The sequence below is a fragment of the Mustela nigripes genome, chromosome 8, assembly GCF_022355385.1.
Source record: "Mustela nigripes isolate SB6536 chromosome 8, MUSNIG.SB6536, whole genome shotgun sequence".
Classification (NCBI taxonomy): Eukaryota; Metazoa; Chordata; class Mammalia; order Carnivora; family Mustelidae; genus Mustela; species Mustela nigripes.
This window is the reverse complement of record NC_081564.1, coordinates 27269246-27278947: the sequence shown is the minus strand read 5'-3', so window position 1 is coordinate 27278947 and position 9702 is coordinate 27269246.

The window sequence follows — 9702 nt, the reverse complement described above, 5'->3', positions numbered from 1 at the left end:
GTGTCGGAATTTGGGCACAACAATTCCAGGACCCTGGAATCATGACCTGAGCCGCCCAGGCGCCAGAGCTGGGGTTTTTAAAGGGTGAAAATTCACAGGAAAGCATCTTGTGGTAGTTCAGTGAGGGATTAGATCAGCTGTAATATTTCTTTCCTGAATTGTTTTGCCCCTCCTGGCCTTGCCCTGTCTGGTTTTGGTGTGATAAGCGCCTGGGACTGCAAAACCGTGTTGCCAGATTGCATCAGTCACTTTCCCAGTACAATAGTGGAAGGTATGCATCTTGTGACTGCTCCTAAGTGGCAAACAATGACTATTTTTTGCACACGCAGCCCATTATGTTAGTGACCTCAGGTAGAATAGCATCCCACACACTTTCTCAGTGGCAACTTCATGTTATTTCCTGAGGCCACTTTAAAGGTTTCTTTAAACGGTAACCAAGGAAAAATAAATAAAAAATAAACAGTAACTAAGGGCTACTTAACTCTGATCAGAGGCAGCTGGGAGCCACATATCTCATTGTGGGGCCTGCCAGGGGCTTGTATTCCTGGTTTTGATGGGGCAGAAATTTTTATACTTTTTTTTTTAAGATTTTTAATTTATTGGGGCGCCTGGGTGGCTCAGTGGGTTAAGCTAATGCCTTCAGCACAGGTCATGATCTCAGGGTCCTGGGATCGAGTTCCGCATCGGGCTCTGCTCAGCAGGGAGCCTGCTTCCCTCTCTCTCTCTCTGCCTGCCTCTCCATCTACTTGTGATTTCTCTCTGTCAAATAAAAAAATAAAATCTTAAAAAAAAAGAAAGATTTTTAATTTATTGGGGCACCTGGGTGGCTCAGCAGGTTAAACCTCTGCCTTTGGCTCAGGTCATGATCTCAGGGTCCTGATATTGAGCCCCGAATTGGGCTCTCTGCTCAGCGGGGAACCTGCCTCCCCCACCTCTCATTTTTCTGTCAAATAAATAAATAAAAATCTTTTAAAAATTTAAAAATCACACTTAAAAAAGATTATTTATTTATTTATTTGGTGGACAGAGATCACAAGTGGGCAGAGAGGCAGGCAGATAGAGAGGGGGAAGCAGGCTTTCTGTCGAACAGACAGCTCGACGCAGGGCTCAATCCCAGGACCCTGGGATCATGACCCGAGCTGAAGGCAGAGGCTTTAACCCACTGAGCCACCCAGGCACCCCAGAAATTTAAAAAAAGATTTATTTTAGGTCTTCTCGGTGGCTCAGTGGGTTAAGCCTCTGCCTTCGGCTCAGGTCATGAGAGCTCTCTCTGCTTGCCTCTCTGCCTACTTGTGACCTCTCTGTCAAATAAATAAGATCTTAAAAAAAAAAAAGATTTTTATTTTGGAGGGGAGGGGGAACTCTCAGTCCATGGAGGGTATGACTCTTGATTGCCGAGTTGTGAGTTCGAGCCCTGCGTTGGGTATACAGATGATGTAAAAAATAAAATCTTTCAAACATTTTTTTTTTTATAAAGATTTTATTTATTTGTCAGAGAGAGAGAGGGAGCGAGAGCGAGCACAGGCAGACAGAATGGCAGGCAGAGACAGAGGGAGGAGAAGCAGGCTCCGTGCCAAGCAAGGAGCCCGATGTGGGACTCGAACCCAGGACGCTGGGATCATGACCTGAGCTGAAGGCAGCTGCTTAACCAACTGAGCCACCCAGGCGTCCCAAAAATAAAATCTTTCAATTAAGGGTTTTATTGTTAAGTCATCTCTACATCTGATTCGGAAGTATCTATATTTATATCTATGTCTACACCACATCTTCTTTATCCTCATCAGTGGATGGACACTTGGGCTCTTTCTGTAGTTTGGCTATTGTTGATAATGCTGCTATATACAGCAGGATGCGTGTATCCCTTTGAATTTGTGTTTTTGTGTCCTTTGGGTAAACACCTACTACTGAAGTTGCTGGCTTGTAAGGTAGCTCTATTTTTAACTTTTTTTTTTTTTTTAAGATTTTATTTCTTTGACAGAGACAGACAGCGAGAGCAGGAACACAAACAGGAGGAGTGGGAGAGGGGGAAGTAGGCTTTCCCTGGAGCAGGGAGCCCAAGGGGGGGGGCTCGATCCCAGGACCCTGGGATCATGACCTGAGCCACCCAGGTGCCCCTATTTTTAACTTTTTGAGCAACCTGCCTACTGTTCTTGAGTGGCTGCACTAGTTTGCTTTCCCACCAACAGTGCAGAGGGTTTCCCCTTTTTCTGCATTCTTGTCACATCTGTTGTTTCCTGTTTGCTAATGTTAGCTGTTCTGACAGGTGTGAGGTGGTATCTCATTGTGGTTTGATTTGCATTTCCTTGATGATCAGTGATGTTAAGCATCTTTTCGTGTATCTGTTGGCCATCTGGAGGTCTTCTTTGGGAAAATGTCTATTCATGTGTTCTGCCCAGTTCGTAACTGGATTATTTGGGTTTGGGGTATTGAGTTTGATAAGTTCTTTATATATTTTGGATACTAACCCTTTATCACATGTGCCATCTGCAAATATCTTCTCCTATTCTGTAGGCTATCTTTCAGTTTTGTTGATTGTTTCCTTTGCTGTGCAGAAGCTTTTTATTTCAATGAACTCCCAAATAGTTCATTTTTGCTTTTGTTTCCCTTGCCTCCAGGGACGTGTCTAGTAAGAAGTTGCTGGGGCACCTGGATGGATCAGTTGGTCAGACATCGAACTCTTGATTTCAGCTCAGGTCTCGATCTCAGGGTTGGGAGTTCAAGCCTCGAGCTGGGCTCCACTCTGGTCACAGAGCCTACTTTAAAAAACAAACAAACAAAAAAATGCCAAGGTCAAAGAGGATGCTGCCTGTGTTCTCTAGAATTTTGATGGTTTCCTGTTGAAGCACAGATTCTAAATTGTAATATAGGTGATTAACAACCTTTTCCTTTATGATTTGGGCATTCTGTGTCTTACTTAAGAACTCTGCCCCTACCCCCAAGGTCATAAAAGTATTCTGTAGTTTCTACTGAAAGTTTTTTCTTTTTCTTTTTTAAAAAAGATTTTATTTATTTATTTGACAGAGAAAGCGAGAGAGCACAAGCAGGCAGAACAGCAGAGAGAGAGGGAGAAGCAGGCTCCCCACTGAGGAGGGAGTCTGATGATGCGGGGCTTGATTCCAGGACCCTGGGATCATGACCTGAGCAGAAGGCAGACGCTTAATGACTGAGTCACCCAGGCACCCCAGTTTTTTTTTTTTTTTTAAGATTTATTTATTTGAGAGAGAGAGCACACGTGGGGAGGAGAGGGAGAAGCAGGCTCTCTGGGGACTTAATCCCAGGACGCTGGGATAGTGACCTGAGCCAAGGCAGATGCTAACTGAGTGAACCAATCAACCGGGCGCCCTCCACTAAAGTTCTTCACATACAGTTATTTAATCCACTTGGGTTAGTTTGTGTGTAGGAGGGGCACCTGGGTGGCTCAGTGGGTTAAGCCTCTTGCCTTCGGTCGGGGTCATGATCTCAGGGTCCTATGGGCTCTCTGCTCAGTGGGGAGCCTGCTTGCCCCCTCTCTCTGCTTGCCTCTTTGCCTACTTGTGATCTGTCAAATAAATAAATAAAATCTTTTTTTTTTTTTAAGAGAGCCCGATGCAGGGCTTGATCCCAGGACCCTGGGATCATGACCCGAGCCGAAGGCAGAGGCTTTAACCTGCTGAGCCACCCAGACGCCCCCAAATAAATAAAATCTTAAAAAAAATTTTTTTGTGTGTAGGACATGAGATAAGGAGCCAATCTGAATTGCAGGTGGGTAGACTGTTCTGGCATCATTGATGTAATAGTCCATTCTTTCCCCACTACGCAGTCATGTGTCAAGTTTAGACTCTACTGTTCTGTTGGTACATCTGCCTGGTGCTATAATTTTCAATGATGCTGCTTTATAGAAAAGCTTGATACCTTTGTCTATGAGTCTTACCATCTTGATCTTTGTCTTCAGAAGTGTCTTTGCTACTCTGGACTCTGTTCCTTTCTGTAAGTTTTACAACTGGTTGATCAAATTTGAAGAAATTTCCTGCTCAGGGCGCCTAGCTGGCTCAGTCAGTGGAGCATGTGACTCTTGATCTCAGGCACCTGAGTTTAAGCCCTACGTTGGGCATGGGGCCTACTTTAAAAATCCTGTTGGAGTTTTGATTGGGATTACATTTCAGTTACAGATCTACTTGGGAGAGAAATGACATCTTCATGATATCAGCATTTTACCATAAACATAGTATATTTTTCCACTTACTGAGGTCAAGTTAATGCCTTTCAAAACACTATTATAACTTCCTCCATGAAAGTAATGTGTATCTTTGCTCAGACTCAGCCCTTCTAATGTTTATGGGCCCTACCCCTGGGGTCTCAGGTAAGCTACACGTTAACTTTTACCAAGGTCAGAATGACTTGACCAAACTTCAAAACATGGGGGCTCTATTTCTGTCCAGAGCACGCACTGTACATCTACTTTGTTGACAAATAACAACAACATAAAAAAAGACAAAAAAGAAGAACCCTCTTGGGGGCACCTGGGTGGCTCAGTCAGTTGGGTGTCTGACCCTGGATTTCAGCTCAGATCATTATCTGGGGCAGGTGGGGGTGGGTCCTGGGATCCAGTCCTGCATCAGGCTCTGCACTTAGCAGGAAGTCTGCTTCTCTCCCCCTCTTTCTCCATCTCCCTCTGCCCATCACTACCCCCACATGTATCCTTCTTAAAAAAAAAAAAAAAATCTTAAAAACAAAACAAAAAAAAGCCCAACAACTCATTTCAAATGTAAGTAATAAGACCTCCTTGAAATCCCATGAGACTGAAGTCATTCAGCCTTATACAGAATCAAAGCTTAAGATAAGGTCTTTAACTTTCTGAAATGTCTTTTGTCCAATGATTTGTAACTTTTTATGTAAAAACAAAAACAAAAACGAATAAAACCCTACACCGAATGTTTCTTCCCTGGAGCACTCTCTTCCTTGTGAAGATCAGGTATCTTGGGCGACTGTCCTCATTTGGGCTCAAATAAATCTTTCAGAGATTCTAAAAGGTTTCTTCATTTTGCAGCAACAATATATTTTATAAATACCTGCTTTTTGCATTTGTATTTTACATAGTGAAGGCAGTATCTTTTTTTTTTTTTTTTTAAGATTTTATTTATTTGACAGACAGAGACCACAAGCAGGCAGAGAGGCAGAGAGAGAGGGGGAAGCAGAGAGCTCCCCGCTGAGCAGAGAGCCCGAGACTCGGGGCTCAACCCCTGAGATCATGACCTGAGCTGAAGGCAGAGGCTTAACCCACTGAGCCACCCAGGCACCCCGCCTTTTTTTTTTTTTTAAAGAAGATTTTGACAGAGAAAAAAACAGGGCACAAGCAGGGGTAGCTTCAGAGGGAAAGGAGGAAGCAGACTCTCCACTGAGCAGGGAGCCCCATGCAGAACTTGATTCCAGGACACTGGGATGATGACCTGAGCCAAAGGCAGATGCTTAACAAATTGGGCCACCCAGGCACTCCATAAGGATTTTACTTTCAAGTAACCTCTACACCCAACATGAGGCTCAAACTTACCACCCCACGGTCAAGAATTGCTTGCTCTACTACCTGAGCCCGCTAGGTGTCCCTCTTGCAGCATTTTAAAGATAGGTTCCACTGTCTTCTGGATTCCTGTGGTGCTTTTGAAGTTAGTTTTCGTAGTGCCAGTGTTTTCTCCCTTCCTCCCTCTGTCTGTCTCAAAATCCTGTCTTTAGTATCCTACAGTTTCATACAGTATGTCTAGGTGTGATTTATTCATTTTGACCCTGCTTGAGATTTGTTGTGTGTTATGGGTTGAATTGTGTCCCCCCAAAAGGTATGTTAAATTACCTCTGAAAGTACTTTTTAACTCCCAGTACCTCTGAGTGTGATTTTATTTTGAAGTATAATTATCACAGATGTAATTTATGTGGGAAAAACTTATGTGGCATAAAACTTACTACCTCCCTACCTCCCGCACTGGCAAGTCCTTGAAACATTCCTCCAGGGACTCAACTGTTTCAATGTTAATACTTTGCTAAGGGCAAAAGGCAATCCTTGCCCAACTGACTCTCCTCCCCCAGGGTCCTGAAAAACTACTTTAAGTAGGCAGAGAGGGAAGCAGGCCCCCTGCTGAGCAGAGCACCCCATGCAGCTTTATCCCAGGACCCCGAGATCATGACCTGAGCAGAAGGCCGAAGCTTTAACCCACTGAGCCACCCAGGAACCCCTGAAAGTCTACTTTAACATATAAAAGTTCTTTTAGAACTTTAATTTTAGAAATCCTTTAGAAAATTCCTTTAGAAATTTCCTTTATAGCTACATGTTGGCAATCACCCTCCAAGCATATGGCTCACCGATATACATCTTCAGGGTCTCATGACTTAGGTTTTGTTAGACGGTAATACATGACCTTTTTCCAACAGCTAGCCCCTCGAGGTCCTGGAAACCTTGCTTCCAAAATTCCTTACAGACTTATGCTCTGCCTAATACCCTTCTAACTTGAAAGTCTATAATGGGCCACTCCTCATGACCATAGTGTAGCTCTTTCTGCCCATGGGTCCTGTCCCTGTGCTTTAATAAAACCACTGTTTTGCACCAAAAAGGTCTCAAGAATTCTTTCTTGGCCATTAGCTTAGAACCCTAATGTCTTCCCTGCATAATTAGATAAAATGCTGTCATACTGGAGGAGGGTGGCCTTTAACCCAGTGTAATGGGGGTCTTGATGAGAACAGAAGGGGGAGAGGATGAGGGGAAGACACACAGAACAACAGGCGATGACTGAGGCAGAGACTGGAGTGACAAAATTTTAGAACATACGTGAGGTTTGGTGGGGTGAGGTCCGGAGCCCATGACCAAGAAAAAATTCTTGAGACATCTTTGGTGCAAAATGGTGGTTTATTAATGCAGGGGAGAGGACCTTTGGGCAGAAAGGGCTGCTGCCCCAGGGTTGAGAGATGGCAGGTTATGTACCATGGGGGTGGGGGAAGTAAGGAAAAGGGAGGTTTCAACAGAACTTTCATAAGCTGAAGAGGACCTACAAGATACTGGATACCAGAGGCCTTGCCATTGCCAAGGTCGTTCTGCCCTTTTCAAAGCAAGCTATTAAGAAAAGTTGGGAGGGGTGCCTGGGTGGCTCAGTGAGTTAAAACCTCTGCCTTCAGCTCAGGTCATGATTCCAGAGTCCTGGGATGGAGCCCCACATGGGGCTCTCTGCTCAGCTGGAAGCCTGCTTCCTCCTCTCTCTCTCTGCCTGCCTCTCTGCCTACTTGTGATCACTTGTCAAATAAATAAATAATATCTTTAAAAAAAAGTTGTGAGATTCCTAAAGAGTGTCACATATGTCCCACCTAGGAGTGTGTGTGGGGGGGGGGGGGTGTTGCAAGTTGTCAGCTCTTGCTTTGTCGTCAGCCAGACTTCTGTTCTCTCATCATTCCCTCCTGAACAATTCTGACCCTTAAATCTTTAAGGTAATTGAAGGTGAAGGTCTCAGCTTCTGTAACATCTTCCTGCTGAACGGGGGTGTAGAGTTGTCCCTACCTTCTTGGGTCAACACTGGTCAGGTGGGGAATGCCTAGGGGAGTTAGGAAAGACAGAGGAAGCTGAATCCAGGGACACTGCTCAGGTGATCTTCCCAAGTGGAAAGGATCATCAGTGGAAGTTATGGCAGTGAAGGAGTTGATGCCAGGTGGGGAGACATGGGAGAAACAGCAAAACATAGTTAGCGTAGCAAAAAGAAAATGAATCTCAAGTAAGTTTTTTGCTAGTTGACAAAAAACCCTTTTCCAGTCTGGGAGTTTAATCAATCATTAAAGGAGAGAGGGACTGTTTAAAGTGCTAACTTGAGTATATCAGAACCCAAGAAATATTTTGTGATAATCTGGAACATAAACATAGTACTTTGTTTTTGTGATTGCACAACTTCCACCTTGTGTAGCAGTTAAAACATTTGATGCTGGGGCACCTGGGTTGGCTCAGTGGGTTAAAGCCTCTGTCTTCGGCTTGGGTCGTGATCCTAGGGTCCTGGGATCGAGCCCCGAGTCAGGCTCTCTGCTCAGCGGAGAGCCTGCTTCCCCCCCTTCCCTGCCTGCCTCTCTGCCTGCTTGTGATCTCTGTCTGTCAAATAAATGAATAAAATCTTAAAAAAAAATTCGATGCCAATGCCATTCTATTTTGTAAAGCTGTTTTACACTTTTGTATTACCATAGCATTTTTTTTAACATAGCATTTTATTTTATTTTGTTTTTTTTTTATAAAGACTTTATTTATTTATTTATTTGAGAGAGAGACAGTGAGAGAGAGCATGAACGAGGAGAAGGTCAGAGAGAGAAGCAGGCTCCCCATGGAGCTGGGAGTCCGATGCGGGACTCGATCCCGGGACTCCAGGATCATGACCTGAGCCGAAGGCAGTCGTCCAACCAACTGAGCCACCCAGGCGTCCCTACCATAGCATTTTAATAGAGAAATGCTACTTCGAGATCAGTTGGGGCTGACCATGTACTTATTAGTAAGAGCTTTCATGTGCCAAATATCCTTCCGTTCCAAAGGGGGAACAAAAGTGAATGTTAGTTGGTCATACCAATGAGACAGAAGGAGTTCACCACTTTTTAAGGTCTGGAAGGTTGGCCAGGTTGGTAATGGTTTTAATAATGCATTCGAGATTCCAGGCAAAACCCAGAATACAGTGTCCTATCTAGCCTGGGGGAAACCATGAACACAGGAGACATATAATCATTGGGTCCCATTAGGAGGCAGTCCTCCAATTTTGGGTTTCTGTAGCTGCAGTCAAGATATCAAGGGCTATTCAGTTTGAAGGGCCATCTTTTTTTTTTTTTAAGATTTTATTTATTTATTTGACAGAGAGAGATCACAGTAGACAGAGAGGCAGGCAGAGAGAGAGAGGGAAGCAGGCTCCCCGATGAGCAGAGAGCCCGATGCGGGACTCAATCCCAGGACCCTGAGATCATGACCTGAGCCGAAGGCAGTGGCTCAATCCACTGAGCCACCCAGGCGCCCTGAAGGGCCATCTTTTAATGTGTAATAAAAGGCAGTCCATTGCTACTTCATAGGGACCAAGGGAGTCCAAATCTAGGGACAATTTTCCTTTATGAAGTTTGTCACTTCGATGGCCTTTTTGCCCAAATCAGTGGCCTGGTGTAAACCCTGTATTACTTTCATTGGTTCCAAAGGTCATATCCTTTGACATCCTTTGAAGTGAATTACAGCTATCTCCTTAAGTAGATGTACTGCCTTAAGAGTAATAAATTTAGGGCTGTATTTGTGGAGTTGTGGCTTGATAATAAACCGCTTTTTTCCAAATTGCTCCATGGACATGTAGGATTAGGAAAGCATATTTGGAGCCAGTATTAGTATTAATTTTTAAGGCTTAGCAATTGCAAAGTGCTAGTGAGCACTATGGCATACCCAGCTTTTCTTATTCTTTTCATGAGAACTATGGTCATCAGTAAACCAACTGTCATTTTTTTAAAGATTTTATTTATTTGAAAGAGAGATAGAGATCACAAGTAGGCAGAGAGGCAGGCAGAGGGGGAGGGAGAAGCAGGCTCCCTGCTGAGCAAGGAGCCGAATGTGGGGCTCGATCCCATCATGACCTGAGCCGAAGGCAGAGACTTTTTTTTTAAAATTTTTAAAAAAGATTTTATTTATTTATTTGATAGACAGAGACTATAAGCAGGCAGAGAAGCAGGCAGAGAGAGAGGAGGAAGCAGGAT